The 12,436-nt window shown below is 33.3% G+C and overlaps 1 long non-coding RNA gene across 2 annotated transcripts; it reads right to left on the bottom strand.

Moving 5' to 3' along the window:
• Window positions 1–1,861: 1,861 nt before the first annotated feature.
• On the bottom strand, window positions 1,862–6,385 carry LOC131657374 (uncharacterized). 2 transcript variants are annotated; one of them, XR_009300632.1, is made up of 6 exons: window positions 6,074–6,385; window positions 5,582–5,643; window positions 5,247–5,370; window positions 4,425–4,517; window positions 3,549–3,782; window positions 1,862–3,466 (listed from the first exon to the last, which is right to left on the bottom strand). It is a non-coding gene; the product is annotated as an uncharacterized LOC131657374 (long non-coding RNA). The 2 variants fall into 2 exon arrangements; XR_009300633.1 differs by having other exon boundaries at window positions 1,862–3,436.
• Window positions 6,386–12,436: the final 6,051 nt, after the last annotated feature.

Raw genomic sequence — 12,436 nt, 5'->3', positions numbered from 1 at the left:
TCCAAATTATGGATTTCCTCCAAATTTCATAATGTCGTCATCTAATCCAAATTATCGGTCATGTTATAGATCAATGATGTCATATTCATCTCAATCACCCCCTGATTATTCTTCTACTCCAATGGGAAATGAAAATGTTCCGAATAAAAATTACTAAATTACTCCAATTGGAAGAAAAAAATTAAGTAAATTACTAAATTAGAAAAAAAATTAAAATAAAATATTTAAATCTTAATTATTTTAATTTAGTTTCAATTGATAATTGAGATGTAGAAATATATAATCATAAAAACAAATATGTAAAAGAAAATAAGAATAAGAAATAAAAGTAGTGGGGTAGCGTGTTGAATTTTATTAAACAAAACCATTGTAATGAGTAAAATTTGAATGTGTGTTGAATGATGAGGTGAAAGAGAGAGAAGATGATGTGGAACATAAAAAGTGAAAAAGTAGGGTGTTGAATAACTAAACCATTGTACATAGTCTAAGTGGTCTAATCTCACCCTTCAAAGTTTTATGTAACCATGCCCTAAAGGCTATATTAATGAAATACTAGTAGAAGACCCGTGCGTCCGCACGGGTAAGTCAAATCTTAAGATGAATAATGTATTACAAACGCAAAAAAAAAATTTAAAATTCATATAAAAAAATATTAATTTAAGATTAACAAAACATAACACAGATGAAATGAATCTATATATACTAGCTATGTAAAAAAAACATGGAAATGCAATAGTCATTCGAATGTTAGGTAATTCGATAAGGTTATGTTGACGGTAATATACAATTATTATTATAAAATCATTAATAACTTGAAATATTTAAAAAAAATATATATTTATCAAATCACCAACATGATAAATTTAATGTCTAATAAATATAAATATTTACGAATATGACTAACAACTATAGATATTTACAAATATCGCTGATGATTATAAATATTTATAATATTTTATTGTTTAAATAAAAATTGTATTGTGGTGATAGTGTCCCGTGAAAACAGTGAGTTTATGCTAATTATAAATATTTATAATATTTTGTTCATTAAAATAAAATAGATATTGTGGTGATAGTGTCTCGTAAAAACTTCTTAGATGAATAGTTTTCAATTTTAATTGGTATATAATTTATTTAAATGCAATAATAAAATATAAAATAATAAATCTTATTGTATAATACAATTTAGACTATAAATTGTTTCAAACATCTCATATTTTATTCAAATAATAGAAAGAAATTGAAAAACTCGAATTTAAAAAACCCAAATCTTCTAATGTCATAGATATATAAGAGATGTATATTAAAAGTGATATAATAGGTAGAAGTAAGATATCCTAAAATCATTTTGAGATTCTAAACAATACAATTTTTAGAGATATAAAAAATAGATCGCATCAATTTAATTGGTTATAATTTATTTAAATGCACTTATAATACACAATGATATCTTTTTAATAAAGTAATGCACAATAATCACATCAAATGAATTTCCTATAAATTGTTTTCAAATATTAGAATAGGTAAAGTTAACAAATCATAAAAATTAGTCAATGAAAGAGTACAACACATATATTGAATATTAGATTATGTTTATCTATGTAGAAGGAGTACAACACATGAACATGAATATGAAATAACTAAACTATATTAAAATTTAAATTACATTATCCATTTGACATGTTTAATATAAGAAAATTACATATGTATTGTCTCTAATGCATGTCCAAAGTTTATCCTGGTTAATTTGGAGTATCTTTTTAACCTCAACACTATAAATAATTTGCATGTAGTTTGCTTAGAATAAATAATTAATTAAAACACCAAACAAATCAGTTGGCTCTATGATGAGATCTTTTCTTTTTCTAATAATTCACATCTAACACTAACAATACCTTTAAAGGCATTTCCATCAATCTCTTTGACTTTCCACCAACGGTTTCTATAAGCCCTTACAGTAAACAACACTTAGCATCCAAATGTTAGTAATTACTTTTCACAAAGCAACACGTGTTTCTTTTGAATTTAAAAGCACAGTTTGGAAAAATAATCATTCGGTCATAAGTTTGCAGGCATATTAAAGTTGTTCTGTTTAAATATCAACCCATCTACTATAGATGTAATTTAATCTTGTAATTGCAAATCATGATTTTACTTATGAAAACGATTTTACTTATCAAAGCTAGAATGGTATCATGACTTACTGCTATCCATGCACGTTATGTGTTGTATTACAGTCAGAAACACAAAAACGTAAATCTCAATTAATTGACAGGTTGAACAGTAAACCGTAATTATTTCGTAGACTTCCATTTTTTAAAATCAGCTCCTTAGGTTTATCTTAAACTGAATTTAAAGTTATGCAATTTTATCAAACAAAGCACTAACATGCATAAAAAAGAAGTCTCAGCAAATAATCTTGACAACTCAACTTTTTCCAACTATTAAAAAATGAAATATGATTTCCAACTTTGAACAAAGTAATGTACTCTTTTTTTATGATAGAAAACCATTAAGATAGCTTTGTCCACATTGTCTTTATTTCTTCATGTAAAACCACCTCGCAAAGATTCTAATGCATCTATTAGCTTTTTCAAAAGAATGTGTCCCTCAAAGATGGGAACAGTTAGAAATGCAGCTTACATAGGCTGAAACAGGAAGAATTGCTTCATGTGACATCTTGGTTTCAACTTCCGGACTAATATTTGCCATGGTGAAAAAGGAGGAGTCTGCTAAAAGAATACATGCAGCATAGTATCAAACTTCCAGTTAAGAACATAATAGAAAGAGAGATATATGAGCATATGTATATGATTCAAGTTGTAATAGGTTTTACCATTTATTAAACCCAAATTCTCTTTGCTAACAAAGTGAGCATATCATTCAGCTCATGGATTTGATATATTTTGCAGACATAGATCAAATCCCAGTGGATAACACAATAATAAAAATAATCCTATTACACTATTATAGATCAAAATAATCCGAATGACGATAAAAATAATAAAAATAATTAGTTTGAATGTGCAAAGAAAACCTACCTTTAAGAGCAAAACAATTAGTGTCAATATGAATGAATGAGCTATAACTTCAATATTTGAGACTTTACAACAATGTACTACCAAATGAAAGAAAATTACTTACAACAATGTACTACCACAAACTGCAGGGCTATAACAGTAATGGTAAGGAACAATAAATTCATCAAGAATAGATGTTGAGACTTTAAACTTACTAATGGAACTCTTGAGGAAGATCGAATGATCCTTGTTTTTTATGTTATTTCAAGGCAAATGCTTCTTAGAACATTTTGAATGAATTTGCAAAGCAGTTTGAGAAGATGAAGAAGAATCCATTAGTCGATTTCCATACTTCTAGATCCTTAGATCGCTTGAATGCTAAAATGCATTGCTTTTTTGAATGACACAATTACACCCTACGCCAGACATCTTATCAGCGTACCAACCTGAACAAACTGAACCACTAAAGCCAATAATAATAACCTGTAAAGCGGGCAAGAATGAACCAATACAACCAAGCTCAATTACCTTTTCCAGACCAATTCCTACTACAGTCGCAGTAGATCAAACAACACCATGACTTTGATATCCTGAAAATATTCCTAGAAATGCTGACAGTATGTCCACTACAACAAAACTCGTCAACCTTTTACTAATCCCCTCCTGACTTTGTTGAGAAGTGAAATCGCTTCCCTTCCACGTCGACCACCGAATCAATACTTGAAGCTAAAGGACAGACAAAATCTATACATGTCCAGGGCACTGATATAGCAAGAATCTCCCTTAAATAATTGTTGATTGTTTTGAAAACATAATGTTACAAAAGATAAGAGATAATTAATAGAGACAATATAACCATTAGACTGAAAGCAAAATGAGCGCAAGAACAATAAGGCAAGAACAATGAAAGCATAACCAAAATGACAGCAAGAACAAAATAAACATAAAACTGAAAATAGGCACACAAACATGGTCATGAAAGCACAATGAAAGGAAGAATCGAAAGCATAAAAACATGGTCATGAAAGAAAAATGATAGGAAGAACTGAAGGCATAAAAATATGGCCATTAACTTGACATTCATAACACTTTAGCAGAAAGTCATGGTAGCAAAAAGTGCAGGAAACACAATTTCTGAAAATAAGCATATTAGTGCCAGGAAGAGGAAAACAGAACATTGAAATTATAAGAAAAATCATTTAATGAAAATAGCCATAATATAAACATTAAAATGAAAGCCAATAAACCGAAAGTCATTAAAACATGTTAATGAAAGCAAAATGTAAGAGAAAAACCAAGCCAATAAACAAAAAGCCATTAAACCGATAGCCACTAAAAATGGTCATGAAAGCAACTTTTTAGCAAGAATAATGAAACCATTAAGTCACAAAAAATGAAGCTTACCGTGTTAGAGATTGAAAATAGATTCTGAAACCATCAGATGAGCGATTTTAAGTAATAATGATTTCAAAATGAAGCACCGCACCACCTTTAAACCTATCAAATGAGAGAATATGTAATAACACCAGGCACAAGCCAAAACTGGCAAGAAGAAAAACATGATCAATAAATCGGAAACCAGCCGATATAGCTCTCAACAAAGAAAAACAGCAGCTACTTGAACACTTCCACTGCAAACAGCTGATAAAAAATAGACAGAAACTAAGGAAAAAACTATCACTTCTAGCTGGTGCAGGATTAAAGGCTACTGCATACGCTATGAAACTAAGCCTGCCCAGTAAACACTGCCGCAACAATACAGCAACAAACATAAATATGAGATACCGACGCGATCTGAACCACCGATGCGCGTAAAAACTGGAGCTTAGTGTCTTAAAGACAACTAAAAGTCAGTTTACAAATCACCAATGGATAGAAAGTGTCATTCATTTTGGCTTAAATTTAGGGCGATCGTTATCTATTAGCATATATATTGGATTCCATTTAATTTGAAAGTATGTCATTTTGGACTACACATAATAGTATATAATACAACAAAAACTTAGGGCCTGTTTGAAAGGCTTTTTAAAAACTCTATTTTAGTTTTTGAAAATTTAAAAACTAAAAACTTGTTTGATTATAATATTTTACAAATGTGTTTTTGAAAACTCTTCACAATTTTTCAGTTTTTAAAAGCAAAAAACTGAAATGGCTAAATTGTGTTTTGATTTTTACTTTTCAGTTTTTAAAAACTAAAAACAAAAACTATGTCAAACAGGCCCTTACTCTCTTTCTTTTTGCTAGATGCTTTCACGGCTACTTCCCGTTCCTCAACTGCCTTCTTCTCTTCCTCGGTCTCTTCACCAAACAAATCCACATCATTGTCATTGTCATCCTCTGCTTCAGTGGCCTAACCAAAAGCAAAAACACCAGTTGTCACTTGTGTCATCCTCTTCCATTTGTTAGCAATGCATCTAAACTTAAGTGCAAGAGATGTTGTTTAAAGAATATAAGACCAACATTATTCACTAAAGCTTATTCTATAAAATCTAAAAGCAATCATACTGTAAAAGTGCCTAAAAGATTTAAGAATTTTGGAATTCAATCTAATAATTTATAACCATTATCCAAAGTGCTGAAATCATTTGTCTTTGTTTGCTTGGCACTTCTTGTGGCAGATTATCTGTTCCAAGAAACAAAAAGCCAGTAAACTGATAGCCACTAAAAAATGGCAGTGAAAGCAACTTTTAAGCAAGAATAATGAAAGTCACAAAAACCACTAAACTGAAACACATAAAACCATGGTCATAAAAGGAAAATGTAAGCAAGAATGGTCATGAAAGCTAAATCTAAACCATTAAACCGAAAACCATTATACATAATAGGTGCAGTAGGTGTTATACTTAGTATAAAATGCATAGTATGTTGCAGAAAGTTAGTAGAAACGTTTGAATGGTAAATGAAAAATTATAAAATAAATAAAAATGGTAAATGTAGAAGATGATATTTGATGTTGATAAAGAAAATGAAATCGAAAATGCTTATCAAACTAGAAAACGAAAACTGCAAAAAGAAACCGAAAATGGAAGGAAAAGAAATAGAAAATAAAATACCTTGATGGAGAAAGATCAGCAACTGCAAAACTGAAAGAACAATCAACAATGAAACCGAAAATGTTAGCCAAAAATAATGAAATCGAAAATAAAATTGATGTTTACGAAGAAAACCATAGTTGACGTTGATGAAGATGACGAGAGAGAAGGGATGATGTTGTTTTGAATGTGTAGAAGATGGAGGAGCTATTTTTTTAGACGAGAGAGATAGTGAAAAATTTGATGGAGAAAGGGAAAAGTGAGAGAAAAGTGAGGGAACTGTTAGGGTTTCGGGAGACAGTAGGAGGAAGAGAAAAGTGAGAGAAAAGTGAGGGAAAATTGGTCTTTTCAAATGAGATGGAAGGAGAAAGGGAAAATGGGAAATATGTGTGCCACTTGGAGGAATGGTTAAATGTGATGGGTGGGAATAAAATTTTGAATTAGCAAATTACAATAAAGGGCTTTCTTAAGAGCAATTATTTTTTTCATTAAGGGTAATTTAGGGTGTTTGGTGGTATAGCTGTCCAAACGGGCTACCCGACCCTAAACGGGCCGGCCCTAGCGGGCCTCGGGTTTTTTCGGGCCGGGCCCAAAAAGCCCATTTTTATATGGGCTCCGTTTTTACTACCCAGGCCCAGCCCTGTTCGGGCCTCGGGCTTTTTCGGGCGGGGCCCAAAAAGCCCATTTCCAACAAATATATTAAATATTCTCTTTAATTTAAAAAAATAAATTATATTAAGCTTAATTTTTTAAAAAATATTAAAATTTGTTTTTATATTTCACTATTATAAAATGTATTTTAAAGAAATACAAAAATTTGAATTTTTTAATTAGTATTAAATATTAAATTTTATTAATTAAATATTAAATTTTACTATTTATTGGGCCCATGGGCTACCCGGAGCCCATACGGGCTGGCCCATTTAGGGCCGGGCTTATTCGGGCCGGGTTCAAAAAGGCCCGAAACAAAATGGGCTCAAAAAATTAGGCCCAAGCCCTAACATTTTTCGGGCCCCATGGGCTTCGGCCCATTTTGACGGCTCTATTTGGTGGCATGTCTTATTCTTAGTTAGGTAGTTGATTCATGTCTTTGACGATTTTCTTTCTTACACTCTTGTGCTTATTTACTTATTTTCTTAGTACTCCCTCCGTCTCATAATAAGTGTCTTTTTTGAGCTTTGTGCGGTTCTTAAGAAAATGATTAGATGTGTTGATATTAATGATAAAATTAATATCATTTACTAAAGTACCCTTATTTATTATAGGTAGTGTCATACCCAAATTTTTGACCCTAAGATCCTATATCATTCATATCCCAATCACTAATCAAGAGCTTCACTTGGAAGTTTAGTTTAGTGGTGTTGCACTCACCTCATCAATAAGAGGGACCATCAAGACCAATGATTGTTTATCTTGTATGCATATTGTACTAACCCAAATACCAAAAATATTGCTTTGTTTCTTTGTATGCTTTTGTTTTGTAGGTACCAAGCCAAGCCATGCAATAAACAAGGCATTTTCCATATTTTGGACTGATGAAATCGATTTCCCTCCTGGGTAAATGGATTTCCCTGCAGCAATCTTCAACAAAATCAGATTCTGGACAGCATGAAATCGATTTCCCTCCTGGGTAAATCGATTTCCCTAGTGTATTTTACGCCAAATTCTCTTCTGGAACAGTGTGAAATCGATTTCACTCCCGGGGAAATCGATTTCCTTAAGGCGAAATTCAAAAATATAAGGAGGGAAGCTTGACATCATTTTGGCACTTATTTTCTTTGACCTTATTTGATCATTTTATCAATTTTCCACCTCACCAAAATAATTCCCTTCATTAATTCCATCTTAAACCTCATTTTCACCAGTTTTTTACCATTTAAACACCAATTAAACATAAGCTAATTACCAAATGCAAAAAGACCAAACTACCACTACTCTTGCTCAAATTCTATAAATAGAGACCTCTACTCTCTCATTTCTCAAGCTCTGAGAGCCAAAAAATTGCTTGCAAATTCATTTCTCACTCCTTTCCAAAACCCTCACCCAAAGTTCATTTTCATAGAATTAGTGAGATTCACATTGAATCTTGCTAATTTTGAACTAAACCTCCTACCTTTCACTCTTTTTTTTGTTTGTTCATCTCCAAATTTGAAGGATCTATACACTTTGTGCTTGCTCTTGAAGTTACTCCAAGACTTTTGTTCAAGAAGTGGTAATTTGCTAGATCCATGATGTAGATCTTTATTGCTTGTGTTCAATGCATCTTTGATGCTATATTGATGATATGTGCTAGTTTTGTGATGGAAATTTCGTGCTCAAGTTGATGTGTGACCATAAGGTGTTTGTATATTTGTTCAAATCAAGTTTCATGCCTTTAAATGATGTTTTTGCTGAAATTTACACTGATGAAATCGATTTCCTTAAGGCTGAAATCGATTTCCTGCTGAACGTAACTTTTTTTTTGAAAACTGCACTATGGAAATCGATTTCCCCCTGCATGAAATCGATTTCCTGCTGGCGGAATGTGGTTTTTTGCCTCCTTTATGCTTGTTTTGGTTTCCTACTTCCTCCACTTCATTGATATCATTGGATATAGGATGTTGATAGGTTTGAAAGAACCAAATCCATAATATTAGATGAATGATATTAATGATAGTGTGAGTTGAGTTTACTTTATGCATTTTATTTTCTTCTTCTCCTTCTTTTTCTTTTGATCGATGAAAGTCTTAACACCTTGAGAATTCTATGGATTCTTGGTAAAGACTAGATCGTTACCTATTTTTTTCGTGCGGTATTGCTTTCGGAGAGTGATCTACATATTGCTTCTCTCGCATGCATTAGCATATAAAGTTTTGACCGACCTCGTTGTAGGGTGATTTCTACATAAATCACTTGGCGATCTGCTTAACATAGCGCAATATTTCGTGTCCCGATAAAAAAAGATCAAATATGGAAGAGAATTGTATGCGGTTGATTTAAGACTTATGGAAATTTGCTGTGTAGTCGCTATGATTTTATCAAGCTTCTGATAAGTTTCCATTGACTTTAAATCCGAGAACATCCTTCACTCACCATAGATATTCCTACTAACTTTGATAACATACTTGACAAGTTTCAAGATGGTTATCTTTAACATCTAACAATTGACTTTAATTTCCGCACTTTTATTATATTGCTCTTTATATTTCTCACTTTATCGCTATTTTCTATTTGTCCACTTGGACATATTGTTTATGTTTCCGCTATTTTCTTTTTTTCCACTTGGACCATACTTTACTTTTGTGCTAAAACACTAATAATCAACTAAAAATCTAAAAAACATATAAGGCTCTCTTGTGGACTATTGGTTACTATCCCTAGCATTATGGAGATTCGGACTTATGGACTTAGTGCCTCTGGACCCTTATTCTGTTATTACTCTGTTGTTATTCTGTCTGTCTGGCATTGGATTGTTGTCTGTTTGTGTATGCAGGTATTTCCTTGAAAGTCCTTGATGGTTAATTCCAAGGCATTGAGATAAGGATTTTACCCGAAAACAGCCGTTACTCTGGCCGATTTTTGTCAGAATTTTAATGTGCTTAATGCAAAGTGGTGCTAAGATAATAAGTTTTTCTGGATCCCCAAGTGATAATGTTGGTTTGGTATTGATAAGTCCAAAGGATGGGATATCTACCTTGACTCTTAATGTCAAGTGTTGGCTTCTTAATTTGGTTAGACCGTTTCTTTCCTTAGCTTTTATTTTATGCATTAGGTTAGCCTCTTCATCTCCTCCCACTTCTTAGATTTTCAAAATCTTCTCCCTTTTTCCAAAATATTCTTATGTTTGCAACCTTTTAAAAATCTTTTTCTTAAAAATATCCTTTTGCCCTTAGTGGCTTTTCTTCAAAAGTTTAGACACGACTAATTGTCGAAACGAGTGGTTATACCCCATGATTTTGAAATTGATTGATAAAATGAGATCTTTTCCGCGTGAGAGAGCTAGTGGCATACTCGTTGATTTTATCCGAGTTGGAGCCCTTCTTTCATTTGCGATGCAAATAACTCGTTTGTTCTCATGCTCAAGATCAATGGCTGAGTATTTCTCTCCGACGACGATAAAGTGTTTATCCGTTTTTTTTTAAAATATTTTCCCTAAAGCGGAACTACATTAGCTCTGACTTCTCCATTGCACCGAGGAGGTATGTAGGCACAAAGTTTAATGCTTTTCCGAGCTTATCTTAAAAATAAAACAAACCCTTTTTCAGCACACACACAACACAGATTTTCAAAAAGGTTCCTGTGGAGTACCACAGATATGAGGGGTGCTTAAAACCTTCCCCTCATATAATCAACACCCGTACCTGAGATCTCTTTCTTGTTTTAAAAACAAAAGTTTGGGTTTTACGTTCTTTTCCCTTTTCCTTTGAAAAAATAAAGTGCGGTGGCGATTTCAAACGGAATATTGATTCGAGTCAATCCTATGGCTTCGATATCAGATTTTCCCCGCTACAGAAAAATGGCGACTTCACTGGGGATCCAGTTTTAAGTGTGTTAATCCTATTTTTTGTTTGTCTGTGTGTTTTATCTGTATATATTGTTGTGTGCTTTGTTTGTTTATTTTCTTCTTTTTTCTTTTTGGTGATCGATGGTTCCTCTGTGATGAGACAAAGTTCTAACCCGAACTTTGGTGAGTAACTTGAGATAGGAGGTGGTAAGACCAATAGTCGCATGACAGGAAAAATCCTTACCATGAGCGTCATATGGTGGAACCCCAATCAGTGGAGGCCTCATGGGAGGTAGTAGAGGTTGTTACGAACCATCGTGATAACGCTATTACTTTCAATAGTGAGTGTCCGTAGAAGCTGAATGGCCTAGAACCTTTTTAACCAATCTAAGCTTTTTTAGGATGTAGTGCAGAAACAAGATCAAGTACCAATTTGAGCTTGCTGTCATGCAATACTACGCTCAGACGAGGTCTTTTTAGGCATATTATTGGCGCCCATGAGCAATTGTGCGTGCCGGTAATATCCGATAGAAGATTAAAAACTCTGGGAACCTTTGTAGAACCCGATTGGCAGGTACAAAACTCCCTAGATCACGCCTTGTGGGATGGGTAGACCCATGACTCCATGCTCGTGACGTCGAACCTTTGAACCTGGACTATGTGATTTTTGTGTGATTTGATGTGATCTTGTGTGCTCTTGATTGTGATTGATGCATAAACCATGCATTCATGCATTCATAAAAAATAAAAAATGTCCTTTACAAATGGTTTTCAAGGAACTTAGAGACATTTTTGTAAACATCACAGGTACCATGGATCAAAAGAGAAGCATCAAGAAGTACACTTTCAGAAATTCAAGTGCAAAGGAATTGAAAGAGCTAGCAACTTTGGTTCCTAATCTTGACAACTTCAAAAACCGTTATGGGAAATTGATCTCTATCTTGAAGACTAAAGTGGAAAACGGGATTCTTGAGACTCTTGTGCAGTTTTATGACCCGGTTTATCATTGTTTCACCTTTCCTGATTATCAGCTTATGCCCACTTTGGAAGAGTATTCTTATTGGATTGGTTTGCCAGTTACGAATGATATACCGTTTAGTGGTCTGGAGAAAGAGCCTCAGGTTGATGAGATAGCAAAGCTTCTTCATTTGAAAATATCAGATGTAAAAGCAAACATGACCAAAAAAGGAGGAATTTGGGGGTTGACTTCTAAGTTCTTGATTGGAAAGGCTTCTATGTTGGCTAGTAAAGGAAGTATGATTGCTTTTGAGACATTTCTGGCCTTGCTCATCTATGGTTTGATACTCTTTCCCAACATTGACAACTTTGTCGATGTTAATGCTATTCGGATCTTCATGATTGGGAATCCCGTGCCTACTTTGCTTGGGGACACTTATCATTCCATTTACTATAGAACTGATAAGAAAGGTGGACTTATCAACTGTTGCACTCCTTTGCTCTATAAGTGGTTTATTTCACACTTACCTCAGGCTAAGAATTTCTTGAACAATCTTGATGGTCTCTCATGGTCTCAGAAGATCATGCCTCTTACTAATGGGAATATCCATTGGTACAATCCTGCTTATGACATTGGTGAGATTATTGATAGTTGTGGAGAATTCCCTAATGTACCTCTTCTTGGTATACAAGGAGGAATTACCTACAACCCCATTCTTGCAAGGCATCAATTTTGCTACCCCATGAAGGAGAGACCCGCTAGTATTCTTGTGTCAAGAATCTTTTATCTTAATCAAGATGGAAATTCAGATATGAGAAATCGGTTTGTGCGTGCTTGGCACCATGTTGATAGGAAGAGACATTTGGGAACGAAACAATGTGTTGCTCTCAAAGACTATACTGATTGGGTTCAAGCTAGAGCTCATACTTTTCAGATGCCTTAT

Source organism: Vicia villosa, linkage group LG3, assembly GCF_029867415.1.
Source record: "Vicia villosa cultivar HV-30 ecotype Madison, WI linkage group LG3, Vvil1.0, whole genome shotgun sequence".
In the NCBI taxonomy this organism is placed as follows: domain Eukaryota; kingdom Viridiplantae; phylum Streptophyta; class Magnoliopsida; order Fabales; family Fabaceae; genus Vicia; species Vicia villosa.
The sequence above is the reverse complement of the archived record's forward strand: the minus strand, read 5'-3'. Positions and strand labels throughout refer to the sequence as shown.